The 16,618-nt window shown below is 36.6% G+C and overlaps 1 protein-coding gene across 3 annotated transcripts in view; it reads right to left on the reverse strand.

The window, feature by feature from the left end:
• The window catches only part of SLC25A21 (solute carrier family 25 member 21), a 237,352-nt gene that overhangs the window by 184,845 nt on the left and 35,889 nt on the right, over positions 1-16,618 (reverse strand). Inside the window, exon 1 of one of the 3 annotated variants that reach the window (XM_041472083.1) lies at positions 13,871-13,908. The exons of the other annotated variants lie outside the window; for them this stretch is intronic. The gene's annotated coding sequence lies outside the window, so the exon portion shown is untranslated. Of the gene's footprint in view, positions 1-13,870; positions 13,909-16,618 lie in introns of those variants that run through there. 3 annotated transcript variants of the gene reach the window in all.

Below are 16,618 nucleotides of genomic sequence, written 5' to 3' on the forward strand. Positions count from 1 at the left end.
ACAAATAAAGAGCCACACATGCTCACAAACCTTGTTACCATTATATACCCAAGTAGGTACTTCTCACTGTACTTTGAATTCTCTGTGCTCCTAAGTGACATCATAAACTTCTGGTAGTCTTGCCATTTGAAAGCTAACACGCTTTTGACATAGAACTTGGAATATAAACATGGTATATGGGTACAGAATTAAACAACCTGATAATTAATTAAAATATATAGAGTTCAGGGAAGTAGAGATCCTGATGATCTATAAACACAGGAACTTCAGCCAGTTCTGCTCAAAAGAACTTAACACTTGGTAACTGCTCTTGATTGGTAGCATCGCTGTGCCACAAGATGAGGCTAGTCTCATCCTCTTGGGCTTTCTACTTTGCTGTTCTTTCTCTACACCCTCTTTTCCCTCCACCCATGTTCCCTCCAACCCATGCATTTTCAGTTCAATTTTAATTTTTAAGTACTAATTCACATATTTTTTGAAAAGTCAGCAAGGCTATTTTCTGTTCTGAGAATAGCTGTGATAGCAAGAGAGGGAAAAAACACCAAAAAATTACACTTCCCGTTGCATGCGATGGTCCCAAAAACACACCAGCAACCACCTTCTCGCTGTGACCTCAGAAATTCTGCAGTCTTTGCTGCATAAGAAGCTTTAGCAGGGGACGGGTGGGTTCTCATCCCATCTAGCCCACAGCTTCATATTTAGAGAATTAGGCTGTGGCTAATTTGGGTCTGAACCCTCTCAAACTGATCTCCAAAAGGCATTAGGCACACAACTAGTCCTCATGACTTAATCTGGACTACTCATATCAGTTTCTCACCAGAAGAACAATATTCCACTGTTTGGCTTTAAAAATAACATAAGCAGGAAATAAATAGGTTGCCAATAGCATTTCCTCAGACACATGGATCCACCTGATTTCTGGTAATGATTCTGTGCTTTGCATCTTGAATAATGAATTTTGGTTTAGTGTTACTCTACTTACTAGTGGGGCTAGACACCTACATTTATTATGGATGTAGGTGGTTTGATTTAATTGCAATGGAAAATCTAAGCCTAGCTTACATATAAAACTGTTCACATTTCAGAAATTCCCCCATGGGCATTTAAAATCCTTGGATTTGAAGCTCAGAAAATCAAAATATTCTTAATGCCAGGTAAGCACAGTTAGTACAGTTGATACAAAGTACCTTAGAGTTCTATGATGTTCTTCAACCTCAAAAAAAAAAAAATCAGATCAATTTGTTTTATACTGGCAGATGACTATATAAAATACAGATGAAAACACCAATGAAAACAAGGATATAACACACATATATATTCACAAACAGTTCAGGAATATTCATGCTGTCCTGTTTTGGACTCAGTTCTGTTCAAAAACACACATACATAATAAAGCTCAGAATTTTTTTTTTTTTTTAAATCAACATTTTTCACAATGTAAGTTTTTACATGACCACTAAACTTCAATTTCAACAGAGTCATTCACCTTACTGTAGGCTGTAATAACAGTGAATAATGCTCATTCAAATAGTCTCACTGAAATCAGGTAAGGGCAGACTGACAAACAATTGTTTCTAGATGAGAGCTACTCATATAAATAGTCCCAGAAAACTCAGCTGGACTAAGCAAGTCAACCATTTTGACAGCCTGGATCTATACAAACAACTACCAACACTAATTTAAGAGCAGCTCTACTCTTACCATGCCTTTTCCTATTGTAAGTTTGATGTGGTAATTTTTTTTTTTCTTAAATCAACATCACAAGACTATCTATATCTGAAGACAGCTGTGAATCCCAACTTATTGAAAAAAAAAAAAAGTAAATGTTTTATTTTACCTTTTAGGCAAAGAGCTTATAATTGCTACTTCCTCTAGTGATTTTTTCCTCTTTCATTATTCCATTTAAAGTCCTTTAACTAATTGACTGCAAAAGAAATTAGAAAATATTTTCCACATATTAATACTAGAATGTAATCCAATGTAGTCTCAATAGATATTAATTGTAACAGATTGCTCTCTTCTAAACAATGTTTTAAAACATCTTGCTCTTTATATTTTAACATCTAGATTTTGAGGTCCAGTTACTAGTGTTTACCATAGAAAACTCGGTCAAGCTGGTGTTTGACCTTTGACAGGAAGCTGCCCTCACTCCAGCTAGTCCCAACAAACTAGGCCCAAGACAATAAGCTGCTTTATAGCTATTAGGTAGGCCAGTGTGTTTCTCCAGGAAGACCTCAAGCTGAAAAGCCAACACGCTTGACAACCACAGCCAAGGTACCAAGGGCCCAAGCACTAGACATTGGAAAACAAATGGAAAAGCACACATGGCTACATCTGGAATCCTAATGGGCCACCAATGGTTCCCAGCTAAAGGAAGAATTACCAGTGTTATTTTATCATCCCTTGTGCTAACTTAGCTGTTTATGTACAGCAATAAATGATTTTTTAAAAACATATTTGGGTCATTATGTCATATACCACCAGCAAGTACGATTGTTTTATTGTGCTTGGAGTCAAAATACACTGCTATACCCAGATGTGAGGGAAGTTCAAAACCTCTAGTCCTTCTGTATTCATTCCTGTTGGACAAATGGATTAAGTTTTTAAAAGGGAAACTGAGAATTTTTATGGCCTGTACTCCCATCTCACTAGTAAAATTCGCACTGATATTTTCCTATAGTAGTTTGCCTTGCCAATGATAACATTAAATATTACCTTAGTAAGTAACCAAAATTTCAACCAACAGGAAATGTCACACATTTTATTGTCAAAACATCCCCATTCTCTTCTTCCAAAGCCGCAAGATGTTAAATAAAATAAATAATTTTGATCTTTTTTTTACCTGAGTCCCTATTGAAATTCAATGCAAAGTAATCATTGCGCTGTGAAATGAAGCTAAAATGCATAAATATTTATTAACAGACTTAATAAAGGAGGACTCTGCAGTTATGGCCCTGAATTTATACGTGCAAAGCCAAGCTTCTCCAAAATCTGCAATCAGAATATTGTGTTTCCATGTAATGAAACATGGGATTCGTGTAAAGACTTTTGCATAGTATTTCTAACCCTAGCACTATGGCATTTAAACTTTGAGATCAAAGCAGAAAAAAAAAGTCAGATTCTCCAGCATTTACTGCTTGAGAAAGATAGTAACAACCTAGTAAGCAAGCAGCAAAAAGTATATTATTTTTACAAGATATTATAACTAATTAAATGAAGGGTTACACATGTTTTGGCAATAGTATTCTAAAATTGACTGTATCCCAACAGTTTAAATCAAAATTTATCAGCAAAATATTTCTCAACTTTCTGTTCCAGGAGACATTGACAGAATTTGAAAAGAAGTGCAATTTAGGAAGTGACAACTGAATGCAATTTTAGTAAATGTAACTCTAATTTCAGTCAAAAATGAATAAAAAATTCAAAGAAATCAGATTTTCTTCCCCTTCAATTTATATTCCCTTTTTTCCTACTTCATGTTTGCATTTTCACTCCGTTATTTTCCTTTTTTTTTTTTGTTGGGGGGGGGGGGGGGATGGGGAGATGTCCAGGCTGAGGAGTTGGGGGAATGGTAGCTCTCTGTTCAGAAAGCCATTTCTCACAGAAGAAACAGAAAACAAAATAGAAATACACCAAAAATCCACAAGTAAATCCACAATAGAATACAGTTCCCCATGGCCTACATTTTTTGGTATCATTTAACATCAAGGTGCAGCTGAACGGAGCTGTAGTTTCTTTAATCTCTCCAGGAAGGTTGCTAAGAGCGCGCACACACTTATCACACAGGTAGAGCTACAACTGTGCCAAGCCTTTCACAGAGAGTGCAGGGCAAGCCCTGTGCGGAATAATGCTGACAGGCAAATGATCCAAATTAGACAGATCACACAGTGATAAACATGTGCATGTCCCAGACATGATGATGCTGATGATGATGCACTGAGTAACATTCTCAAAAACATTACGTGGAATCAAGATGGATGAACTGGTCAATAAGCTATAGACTACTTCCATTAAATGAGCTGGGAAAAGATAGCTCAGATTTTAGGAATTCTTCTATCCAATGACTGAAATTACTTCCACACACAATGACTAAAGAAACAGGAAGTAGGAAATCTATTTGCAGCAACATCAATTCTAAAAGTTGCTTCTTCTCAAAATAGTTTTGATGGCATTGTTTTTCCTTTAATATTACACTACTGGTAACCCTTATTTGCCATGGAAACACAGATGTGAATCTGATACCCTATAATAGTGTTTTTAAAGCTGACAGCAGAGTGCAGAATGTGAAATTTCCTTGCTTCTGCTGGTTAAAAGCATGATTAAGTAAACAGCTAAGTGTTTCCCCTGATTTCCAAGAACAGCAGAAATACATTAAGTCTAAAGAAATAAAATACATCCCAGCAACTGATCTCTAGAAAGTTGCTTCAGAAGTTTCTGTTGTGGTTCCAAAAGCTACACTAAATAGAGAAACAAAACACTAAAAAATTCCATTCTTGCACTGCTATAAAGTTCCACATCTCTGTATGATGTAGTGTGCTGGTTTTATGTTTAACATTGGGATGAGAGTATATATGTGTATATATGCCTATATTTTATAGATATATATGTTAGCATATATATATATATATGTATAAAACTTACCTAACTATTTAAAATTATTCAGAACACCTTTTCCTTGCTGCCTTTCCAGATGTTTTTTTACTTAATGAAAGAAACAGAGCAAGGATTAGAGAACAGTTTCAGAGAAACACAGAACACATTGACAAATACTGAGAAGATAAATACATGTTTTCATAATCACAGAATGAAATATAAGATACCTTACATATGCCAATTACTCCCTCATGTTACCATTAGGAAAACTTGATCCTTGGCGAAAATAGATTGAAAATATATTTAAATCCCATGTGACCTTATAACAGCAGAAGTGAAAGGAAAGGAAAACAAAAAAAAAGATCCTCATTTTGTGCTTCCTCTGCATATTAGTTAATATCTTTTTTTCTCCTTTTTTCCCAATCCTCCCTGCATATTCTCCTCCTCTTCTTTCTAAGGGAAGAGATATTAAATGATTTATTAATCACAGTGTTTGTCACATTCACCTGTGCAAGACTATTCATTTTAAGCAAAATTTTTTACACTGAAACAAGTTTTAAATGACACAGAAGGTTTGTACAACTATATCACAAACAATGAAAAAATTTGATTTACAAAATTCTTATTGATGAGTTTTGTTCTTTTCACAACAGTGTTTATATTTACATACATGGAAACCAATTCTAAAAGTATAATTTAAATACCCCTTTCAAAAACTGGCATTTATTTCAAAAACTTTGCTGGTATTTATTGGCAGTCTCCAATATGAATTTTAGATGTATTTAGCAGCACTGGTAAGTAATTTCTACGGTTTCTCACTGTACTCTCACAAATCAATTAGAACACATCAGCTTTTAATTTTATTGGTCTGGAATTTTTCACAATAACTGTATTTTATTGTGGAAAAAATGTGTTTTCCCTCTAGTGACTATTCGGCAAATAAGTGTTGAGCATTTCTACCATTAACTAAAGTGGTTAATATTTGTTTACTTCTCTATGTCCCAGTATCTGCAACAATTTTAAAAAGAATGTACTCAGCTGGCAAGGGGCCTGTTGAACAGCTTTATACAGGACACCAAGGTATTTTGCTCATTTTGGGTGCATCACAAAAATGGTGACCTCTTCAAATGGTCTCTTTGAAGAGGTGGGGTCAACAGTTTTGGGAAGGTAATTATTTAAAAATACACTCCCTATTAGACAACAATAAATACTGTAAGCCAGTGCATAAGTATGCTTTTAAAAGCAAAGAGATGTTTGCAAATGGTTATGAAATACTTCCACATGTGATCATATTTTCACAATAATGGTGACTATCTAACGTTATATTGCACATTAATTTTTATTGTTGAATAAGATAATGGAGCCAAGAAAACAGCAGACTGCAAAGCACAGCCTGTTGCAGCTTATTTCCTGGCCAGCTCTTCATACCACAGATGTCGGGCAGCTATCCCAAACCATTCCACATATTTACTGGTGCTCTAATTTTTCCATATTAGAACTCTCGTGTTTAGCTGTTCTCCTCAGTAGCATTAACCAAGCAGTTCATAAAATCTGTTTTTAAATGCAGCTTCAAATATCAAACTGCTTTGTGAAGCCACTTGTTTCATGTTCCCCTTAAGACCACAATCTGCCATTAACAGAGACTAAATGGCCTGTGACTTAGGCAGAGAAAGTTGTTCAAAAGCCAACTAACATCTTGTTTCAGAGGGTACTTTTGAAACAAAGGTCTAATGTCAAGTTTAAATACAGGTCTACAATTAACAATATAGAGCCATCAGAACTTAAATATGAGCACTGCCAATACAGTGTCCTGCTAAAATTAAATTTTAGTCTTTCACAGGCTGAATAGTCATAAAACCTTTATACAAAATTAATAATAATGGAGACCAATATAATTTCAACACAAAGTAAACATAGGCCAGACCATCCAGCAAAGGCATACGCAACTGCTTTTCACGTTCACAGCAGCCCAACACTAATCCTACTAACGTCAGCAGGCACACAGGCTAAATTTGCACAAGTGAACTGAAATTCACTGCCTTCCAACAGAATTTTATAAATAAAACTATCCAGGTCTAAAATTGAATATCTTACTGAAGGCAAAAGTGTCCAAAATATGAAGGTTTATAGAGTACTAAACTTTGCCAGGGGTACAGCTGACTGTTGTCCAGGGGTTTTTTAACATAGACCATTGTATTTTGAAAGGCAGAGAGTAATTCATTGGCCAGTAGAAAGGCAGGAAATTTTTCTTTGGCAGGTTGATTTCTTTTTTTGTTTTGTTTTGTTTCTTCCTCTTTTTTTTTTTTTTTTTTCAGTTTTAAATTAGCAGATGTTTGAAGCTGCTCCAAGGTTTGGAATGTGGAAGAAATCCCAGTGGAGATAGATTAGTGGCAGAAAGCAGGTGAGGTGGTCAAAGGTGGAAGTAAATACAATTTATCAGATGAATCTGCAGTTTGTCATATTGGTATCACCACTGCACATGTGGCATATATAAAAGCTTTGGCAACTAAGAATGAACATTGTTCCCTTAGCCAGTGTAGTTAAAGAGAAAATGCATAGCAACACAGAGATGTGGTACAAATAAATGGTCCAAGAAATCCTAGATTTTACAAAAAATCTACAGCATTTGTAGAAAGGATATGGGCAGGAATTCTACTAAATAAAACGCCCAAAACCACAAACCACAAAAAAAAAAAAACCCCAAGTGAACACAGCCACACGCACCTCTTACCCCTCATCCTCCCCTTCCCCCTTTATCCTCGCGCCCAAAAAAAATGTGTCCTCAATACCTGGCAAACTAAAGTAGGCAAATGTCAATTCTCAGACTAAGCATGAGTCATGACTCATTTGTCTGGTCAAATAGTTCAGATATGATTCTATGACTCTTCCCAGGTTCTCAGTTCTTACATCACAGTTTTTTTAGGTAAAGCTTTCTACCACTTCTGATTGGAAAACACTATCCTACCCTGTTGAATGATTTGTCATTATCTCAGTTATATTCTCCTTTGTCATCCCCAATACGACAGCAAAGAAATATCTTCATGCAAAAAGTCATCTCATATCTTTAGTACAAAATACTGTGTATCTATTCAACAAACAACCAGAAATTTATCCTTTTTTTGGCCTCACAAAATAACCAGAAAACCTCAATGGAATTGCATATATCTTTAATACGCTGAATGTCCCCAGACAAAAAGCTGGAAAGCTGAATAAAATTAGGAGACTCAATGCTTGGTCATCAAATTAACTACCTGAGAACACTGGGTTTATTTGTGCATCAGTGTAATTTCACTGCAGCAACAAAACAAAACATACATAACATTGTTATCTTCTATATGACCGGTGTAGTTGTTTGGTCCTCTTTTCTATATCATATATAGCAAGCAAAACAGATAGATAGATCAACCTGTGTGCGTATATATATGGATTCAAGTATCAGTTCCCTCACACAATTCATAGCCAGAAATATGGGGCCCCATATAAAATGGCTTGTAGGAAAATTGAACAAATTAAATTAAATGTATTAGAACTGTCTAAGAAGTGCTGAAGTCTGTCTCTTCCTCAAAAACCCTAATTAGTCTACAATGTTACAGCCCTAACACCATTTGACACCCCCTATTTATAGAAATAAACCCGTATGGTGCTCTTTTAGTTGTGATGAAATGCTATGGCCTCTATGCGCCAACGTAGTCAGGACTGGAAGTTTCCCTTCCATGGATGAAGAGCCTGTCAGCACCATGCAGCACACATGTACATTTAGGAGGAGCCCTGGTAAAGAGGTGGGCTTCACAAAATTCTCCCCCCTCTCTTTCTAGCCCCATTCAGCAGAAGAGACTGGTTAAAGTCCAGCTAATATGAACAGCTGGGAAGTACCACAAGTGCATCCTCAACCAAGGGTTCTTTGGGTTTAGAATCAGTTACCCCCAGCTGCCAGAAGTGTCTCACATTTAATGACCGACTTCACCTGCTTTTAGAGATTATTTTTTGTCACTTCAAATTTGAAGGGAGGAAAGCTGGAATTTAAAGTTTTCTACTATAGTAAAACTAGGTTTTCTTAAATAGCATTATAAACTGACTATGTTCATTGCAAAATGTTCATAATAGTTTTGCTAGGCTGCATATAATGTTTAGTAATCAAGCAGGTGAAGAAGATAAATAAGTAGAAAAACATATTGAAGGTAAGAGTTTTTTTCACACCACCAGCTGTGGTGGTAGCAGCTATTACAACCAGGCCAGGATTTAAAGTAGATGCCATAAGTGACAGAGTGCTCCTGGCTCCATTTTATGATGGAGCTGTACATTCATCAATTTGAAAAAAACTAATTTCAAGAACAGTGATAAATTTAACTGTTGTGAGGAAACAGAAGTCTGGAGTGAGTATGCAAAGCCACCAAAATGCAGGTGGAAAGAAAAATGTACATAATCATGGAAGCATTGAAATTGTTATTGTGTTGAAGAGCTTCCTATCTTGGGGACTGTGAGAGACTGAAATGTTACTGGTTAATGCCTCAAACAATTTGCCACTTGCAAAAGCAGCGAGTGCTTTGCTGACAATGTGCAGGGTTACAGCCCAGGTGCAGAGGGGGTGAGCACCAGAGGATGGTAACAACAAATCAATCTTTATTTAGCAGAAAGGTGGGGCTTAAGCCAGGTAAGGGAAGAGGCCAAAAAGAAGCAGATCCTGTGAGGTAGGATAGTGCATTTTTAATCATATCAATGTCCTCCCTTACACAAGTGGCTCAGGTGTAAGCCTCCCTCCACAGAAGTACTGGGACATTCACAAGTAGGCTTGAAGGTGTTCATACCTTCTGAAGGGGCGTAACTGGCTCCACTACTCAAGGCAGCTGTCATGTCTTAAAAGGCGTCATAAACCACCAAAGACCCCTGATGCACTCCCAGACCCATTTCTGGGGCCTTCCACCAGAGGACTGCACATGATCCACTGTGTCACAACAGATCCACAGGGTATTGCTTCAGACAAGGTAAAACTCACTCCCATGGGAGCTACCAGGCTGCTTACACCTATCCAAAGCATGTATTAATCCACTAAACTTTGTGTTTTGTGGGCTTCCCCCACCCCTGATGGATCTAGACTGTGACCATCACCCAACGGACATCAAAATTGCACCAATTCAGTCTTGTTGCTGAATCCATGAGTGGAAATATCTTTCTACTCTTATCCATTTTTTTTCTCTTTCTCTCTTTCTTCTCCTAACTTCTTCTCAAAATGTATTGCAAAGCAGACTGAAAAATTTCAGTCAATGCTTCTTTAGTAAGTGCCTTGCTGTATCTGGACAGGTCAAAGTTGGCTAAGTTCAAATTTTCTATGTGCCTTCCTTTGTCTGGATGGATGAAAGCTTGTTAAGTTAAAGTTTGTGAAGTGCCTTATTTTGTCTGGATGTTGTTTCAAAATTTACCAAGTACCTTATTATACCTTAATGTTCTAAAGTTTTCCAGTAAAAGTTTGTTATTGAACTTCCTAAGAATTTTTTTGTTTCTTCCATGTACCACTCAGAGTGAAAAAAACAACCTTCCCTTAAACCTGCCAAGCAGACTGGGGCAAACCCAGGGACCATTCTAGTGCACTAGTTTGAGGTGGTTTTTTTTTAACACAGATAACCTACCTAGATGACAGTGTGCACTCCTGGGTTCTCTGTAATGTTTCATTCACAGCTCAAGATTATGAATTTACCCTTGTACTGAAATGAGATCCCACATCAAATCCTGTGTTCAATTTTGGGCTCCTCACTGCAAGAAGGACATTTGGAGCATGTCCAGAGAAGGCCAATGAAGCTGATGAAGGGTCTGGAGCACAAGTCTGATGAGGAATGGCTGAGGAAGCTGGGGTTGTTCACCTTGGAGAAAAGGAGGCTCAGGGGAGACCTTATCACTCTCTACAGCTACCAGAAAGGAGGGTGTAGCTGGGCATAGGGGGAGGGAGGATGGTCTCCCAAGTAACAAGCATGAGGAAAAGAAGAAATATCCTCAAGTTGCACCAAGGTTTAGATTAAATATTAGGATTTTTTTTTCACTGAAAGGGTGGCCAAAGGGGGAACAGGATGCCCAGGAAAGTAGTTGAACACCACCCATGCAAGTGTTCAAAAAACACATTCTCTTCAATAAACAAAAAAAAAAAAAAAAAAGCCCTGTTAACAGTCCAGCTGTGACTTATGTCCATTTCCTTCACTGATCACTGCAATGTACCCAAATTTAATTATATTTGCCTTTTTTTGAGAAAGAAGTAAGCCCCAGACTTCAAAACAAACTCTTATTTTTGACACATCTTCCTCCTCACATGTCTATCACTTTGCTTGTCCTGTTGTCCATTAAGGCTTGCATGTCTCAAAATTTCCACTTTCCATCCTCCTTAAATAATACTCTTCTAGCAGCCTAAACACAGTGTGCCAAAACAGCATACTGTCACTACAACAAACAAAATCCCTTTCTTTCACATCAAGAAACAGTTTGTAAACTTATGGCAAGACAGGACACATCAATATAATATTCAAGCTTGAAAAACATAAAATACGTCCCAAAGAAATATAGGAAACATTAGATGAAAAAATACAGAAAGCAGTGATGTTCTAAGCCAGGAGCAGTAATTAATCTTTTCCTGTTAAGAAGAAAGAACATGGTTAATTACTACATATTCTTAATTAATTCACCCTATTATTTAGTGAAGACCTGATTTTTGGTAATGGAAAATGCATCACAATGTCTACATGTAGTTCACACTTCTAGCAGAGCCCTTTGCATTCCAAAAGTCATTGCAGAGCCTTCTGTAAGGGAAGCTTTTCAGAGACGTGCTTCAAGGCAAGAGCTGAAAGTAATATGATACATGGAAGGGTAATGCCAGAACAGTCCAGAATGACAGGTAAATGCTTTCAGGGAAAGTGGTGAGCAGCAGGTCTAGTTGCAGAGAAAAATGAATGCACCACGTTGTTTTATGTTGTGAACTGCTGAAAGACGTGGTGCAGTGTGAAGAAACATTATGCCAAAAAGAAATTCTGTATGTTCTCTATGAACCTGTATGTGTTATATGTAACATCTTTGCTTATTACATCTTCTGTGCAAATATTAATATATCTGATACATACATGCTACTGTAGACATCTACTATAGTGTACTAAAAAAAGTAATATTTTCTACTGTGCCCTGCTTCTGCAAGCAAAGAGTACAGAATCTGGGCTGATTACAGTGACCCCTCCACTTCAAGAAGTCTATCTCCTGAATACAGCAACAATGCTCTTAGTCCCAAATATTTTAGGAACCTTATTAAAATGAACTATTGTGCAATAACTATATAACAATACTATATCCTGTAAAGCATTGATAACCATGGATTCACATTTCTTTTAGAAGAATAAAGGTGAGAAATGGACTCTTTAAAAAATGAGAAAAATGTGTGGCTCATGTACGTGAATTCTGAGCTTCTTTTCTGAAAACAAGGGTAAATAATGTAATGAACTAATTCATGCAAGAAGAGGCAAAGAATGCTAATAGAATTTATTCATTAAAAAATTACAAAATACTTTTAGGACTTTTCCACTTTCAAAAAATAATTTTAAATACAATGATGGAGATTTTCCTAGCAGTATGTGGTTTCCATAAATATTTTGAACACTCTTCTTTTCCTCTCAAACTTTTTTAATCATAATGGTTATAAAGCCAAAATTTAGTTTCTCAGAAGGCCAAATTAAAACCTTTTAATGGCTGAAAGTTGGCATATGTGATACTAGCTGCGCTACATTCAAGTCCTCAGCCAGCTTGGGAACTTGTACTATTTTCATCATTCATCTACAGACTACAGTAAAAAATACAAACCACCCAAAAGTCATAACGCCACCTACCCTCCCCCGCCCCCCAAGTCCCCAATCAAACCACTGCCACCAATAACCAAAAAAAATCCCCAAAAATCCCAAAAAAACAAATTCAGGGTTCATAGTGCCAAATAGTCTACAGATATAAGGAATGAACAGAACAGAGGAATTTACAATTCTAGCAAATGAAAGTGACTTCCCATGGTTTGTCCTACCTGAAATGTCACTAGGACTGTTTTACCACAGAGGTCAACAGATATAGAAATAGATCAGTAATGGAGCGCAGGAGATGCTTTGATTTGGTCCCGCTGCTGCATGCAGGCTGGTGAATAGCCAGTTTCAGAGTACATAATTGAATTAACAAAAAATTCAAGGAAGTAAAATGCAGTTTGCATTTACTTTACATGCAGAACACAATTGCCCTGAGATGCAGATTTGAGACATATACAAGTTCTAAGAATACTGATGGGACAATTACATGAATGGAAAGAAAAGAAAATATAAATTTTCCCTTTCTTGATGTTCCCTGCACTATATTCTCACTGATGCAGTAATACACAGCCTCATCATGGAGCAATACTGATAGTAGTCAATAGTCAGTGATGTGTGAGCTGTTTAATAGAACTAGGACTACATAAACTCCAAACTGATTTAGGTCTGAGACAGCTTTGGTCCAGACAGAGCCTTAATCCAGACAAGATGAGACCTCTGTCTCATCTTTAGGCCAAGCTTTACTTCCACAGTTGTAGTCAACAAAATTTTCTTTCATTACTCCATTGAGCTGTCACTGTACATTCTTATGGCTTCATTTACCTGTTTTCTGTGATAAAAATATAGTATTGCCCTCAAAAAACAGAGGAATTTTAAAAAGTAGGCAATACATAGAGGAAACATTATTTAAACTGCAGGTTCGTGTAAGGAAGTGCCTTTGAACTAACACAGATGTCTGTGAATCAACTGAGCAGACTCACTTTGCAGTCAGAGAAACAAGCACTCTTCTGCACGGTTTGACTTACCCTCAGAAAGGCTGCTAGAGCAGGTCAGGTGACAGGTATTTTACTGAGCCGTGGTTACACCTAAGGACTCCTAAGGGCTCTTAAGAGAGTCCAGAACAACTAACACAAATATGGCCATCTAAAATAACCTGAGAGGTATTTGTTTGTGTGTTGCATATGCTATTTGCATCTGTATAAATGATGTTGGAATGCCACATGGATGCTTCCTCCTCATCATCTAGGAATGCAAAGGAATCAACATGCATGAAAATTTCTCAAAGGCTGTTTCATTTCATTCTGTATATTCAAATCTCAGATCCAAAAATCTCTAAGGGAATATGATTACAGTTTCTGACACTGTAGTCTAATCAAATTAATAAAGATGTTGAAGTCAAAGTATTTCTCACATAATCAACCACTCAAAATCAGTACTTCATGCAATTTGTGTACCTGCCTGCTTACCACAAAACTTGCACTGGAATTGCGAAAGTTATCTAAAATTTCTTCTTCTTCCCCTCAGGCTCAGGAACTTAGAGCTGTAAAATAGGAATTAATTTGGTGTGAAGTGTGATAATATAGGGTGACAAATATCAAGACTGCTTAATTCTTTTGTCATTCTCAACATCTGTTCTTCTAGGGACTCACTAACTGAGGAATGACAATATTGTCATGTAGGAATGTTTTAAAATTAAGACTGGTTTCTAATTGCAAGTAATTTAATTAAGCCTCCCTTTAATACCCATCTTGTTTTGATACACATATCCCCTAAACACAAGATTGGAACTACTTGGCATTGCTACTTGGAAACACTTTATCTATGTGGCAAATCTTCTGCAAGTCCATTGTTCAGTGGTCTCCTCTTAATAGAATCCCATAAGAGATTTAATGCACAATATCTTAAATGAACGCCTTTATAATCACAAATATAGATTGATTTATTTGCTTATTAAAGCCTATGAACATTTACTGTAAGTAAACAATGAGCCAGACACCCAAAACAACAGTTTCACTGACTTAGTTAAGTGTTTTAGAACAATTTCTTGATTTAAAACTACTTCTTACATCAACAAAAGAAAATCATATTCTTTTGAAGAACTTGCAAAAGATTACTCTAATTTTTGCATTCTGTAAACAGGCAATATTTAATCTGTTTAAAATTAAACTCTGAAGATCAATCAGATAGGCTTTTGAAGGGCTCAGACACAGCAAGTAGTTTAGCGTTGTATTTGCAAGACAAACAGCTAGTTGTTTAGCCACACAGATATCATTTAGCCCATAACTTAAACAAGCACTGATAATTTTTTTTTATGAAAAGATGCTATCAGCAAAACAAACACAGTATTTCGTACTACTTCAAAGCTTATTTATAACGTGTTTAGAAATATTCAGTGGAAACAGGAAAATAATGTCTTGATTTTCTAAACTTTGCAACATCTGCTTTTACTTACTTGAAGCATTGTAAAGTTCTCCAGATTTCAAATGGGTAGCTTTTCTTTTGTCTGGTCTCAAATTTGAAAGTGCTCACATTATTTTTTTTACCCCACAGAATTTTCTATTTTTCACTTAAGAAAATTCAGCTATATGAACATCTCTGCAGCCTTTTAACAGCGGCAAATAATAGTTAGAATTAAAATTTTGAATAAGCACATTAGAAACCTGAGAGAAATTATCCTTCTTCTGAAGACTTGAATTCCTACATCTTTATAATTTCCCAATATACATATGTAACTAACTATTTTTAACCAGATATAAAGCTATTTATTTATACTACTGTCTCCCAGCCAGGAATAAAATGCAGTAAGCGCTATTTGCAATACATGCAGTTCTTTTCAATGGCTTGGCTTGCAGGAGTGACTAGAACCTGCAACAAGCAAAGGGCTTCTTCCCTGTGAATCCTTTCTCATAGACAGGAAAAGGGTTAATCTAGCCAATAAGATGTAACAAATGCATCTTAATCACTTTTAATGGCTTACCATGACTTGTTTGAAGATGCACTATTATATATAACTTTATTTATTCTCCTTCACTATGTAAAATTAAAGCTCTTGAGGATTTAGACAGAAGTGATATCCAAAGCCTTTAAGCATGCTATCATATTGATTAATACACAGCAACAACACAAATAACCTCCTCTACTTGCTGAGAGGTAGACAACCTACTCCTGCTCATAAGTTACTTTTTGGCTGCACCTGGCTTAATAAACTGGGTGCCTAATGCAGAGCATTTTATGTGACTGTGTACCTTGGCCTCCTGACCACCAGGATCAGGCTGATCAACTATTGTATGGTCTGGCTCCCATCTGGCCTCATAATCAGGTTTCCCTCCCATCAATCAATAGCACCTGGGGGGACAGCAGAAAGGAGCTGGTGGAAATCTGGGTCTCAACCCACTGTTGGGATACATGGGTGCAGGGTGAGGCAGAAGGCTTAGTTTGTTGCTTGAGTTTTGCTGCAATTGAAGATGAGGTCATGGAAGCCTTGGACATGCCCAGACCCTCAAGGCTGGAAATGCTTCCAGGTCTACTAGCCTAAACATAGCTTCTGTGTACCTGATATGCAAAGCCAGTGAAGACAGAAAGATTTTCTGCAGAGTCCTTGAAAAAAAAAAAAACAAAACCAAAACCAACAAAAGCATGTTTGCTCTGACTGTAAACAGCTAAACAACACTGATGCTTATTTTCTCATTCCATAGCAATAGAGTCTCAGTTTTAATTATAATTTTCCTTTTAAAACCATTATTTTTCATATCTACATGTGGAACAGCCATGGGGTTTGCCAGTGGCAGCATGGTACATGAAGAAATGGAGATTGCAGCCTATTTCCTTACAGTGGAAGTGGAATTAGACATCTCAGATCTGGCCATCTCAAGCTGACTTAATGTATACTAAGTGATTTTATAACAAATTCAAATACGCACCCCAAATTCTCTTTTTCACACAGTATTTAAAAGTTTACTTACACTGGATTCCTTTAATCTCAACCAAATCTATGACATGTTTGGACCATATTTAAAAACACCTTGGCAAAAAATGTTTTTTCAGTTTTATTTTACAAGTATTTACTTAATTATTGCCAAACACTAGATGATTTAGCAACACTTGTGCAAAGTTCTAGGCAGAATTATTCACATATATATGTACCAGTGGGTAAGTTTCATATTTTTGGTGCATGGTTTACCAGATTACTATGGTACTAATTTACCTGAACACAA

This window comes from Pyrgilauda ruficollis, unplaced genomic scaffold (assembly GCF_017590135.1).
Source record: "Pyrgilauda ruficollis isolate IOZ18807 unplaced genomic scaffold, ASM1759013v1 scaffold28, whole genome shotgun sequence".
NCBI classification, from domain to species: Eukaryota; Metazoa; Chordata; class Aves; order Passeriformes; family Passeridae; genus Pyrgilauda; species Pyrgilauda ruficollis.